This window comes from Silene latifolia, chromosome Y, assembly GCF_048544455.1.
Source record: "Silene latifolia isolate original U9 population chromosome Y, ASM4854445v1, whole genome shotgun sequence".
NCBI classification, from domain to species: Eukaryota; Viridiplantae; Streptophyta; class Magnoliopsida; order Caryophyllales; family Caryophyllaceae; genus Silene; species Silene latifolia.
In genome coordinates this window covers 433,164,347-433,165,201 of record NC_133538.1, presented here as the reverse complement: position 1 = coordinate 433,165,201, position 855 = coordinate 433,164,347, and the positions used below count along the sequence as shown (strand labels likewise).

The 855-nt window shown below is 43.4% G+C and overlaps 1 non-coding gene across 1 annotated transcript; it reads left to right on the top strand.

The window, feature by feature from the left end:
* The first annotated feature begins 374 nt into the window (after positions 1 to 374).
* On the top strand, positions 375 to 481 carry LOC141636400 (small nucleolar RNA R71). The gene has a single exon (XR_012541016.1). It is a non-coding gene; the product is annotated as a small nucleolar RNA R71 (small nucleolar RNA).
* Positions 482 to 855: the final 374 nt, after the last annotated feature.

Here is an 855-nt window from a genome sequence, read left to right as displayed (position 1 = left end):
CTTGCTCCTTCTCAGCTAAGCATTCCACTGCAGTATGACAATTCTCGCCACATCTCTCACATGAGACGGTCTCTTGTCTTGACAACAAGTGAACTGTCTATTGATTCCCCGCGGCCTACAACTCGAACTTATCAAATCTGGCATTCATGGCTTCCAGCTGAGCCACAAGTGCACTATTATCAATAGAAACTATTCTAATACCGCTTCTAGGATTCCCATATTTAGCACAGTGGGTGGCCATCTCTTCTATAATTCCCCAGCCCTTATCATCATCAATGTTCTTTTGAAACCGACCATTGGCTGCAGCATCCAAAATAACGCGGTGGTCATCATACAACCCATTGTAGAACTGGTTGCACAAAAACCACTAGTTTAAACCATGATGTGGGACGGACCGAACAAGCTTCTTAAACCGACCTCATGCTTCATAAATGTTCTCATCTGGAGTTTGTTTAAAACTCGTAATCTTCCCTCTCAATGCATTAGTTCTTTGTGGAGGAAAATATCTTTTATAAAAAGCAAGGGCCAAGGTCTCCCTGTTGGTAATTCCAGCTGCAGTCCTATCCAGATCAGTTAGCCACTCTCGGGCTCCATCAGTAAGAGAGAAAGGAAAAAGGACTTCCTTTATCTTGTCTTGTGTCACTCCCTTAGTAGCGGGAATGGTAGAGGAGTAATCTGTAAAGACCTCCATATGCTTCCTCGAGTCCTCACCAGCTACTCCATGATACAGGTTTCTTTCAACTAGATTAATGTAAGATGGCTGAATATCAAAAGTATTTCCATCCTCTGTTGCAAGGTTAAAACCCTTAGGAATGGAGTTAGCTGTAGGCTCGGAGTGACTCGCAATGTTAGGCA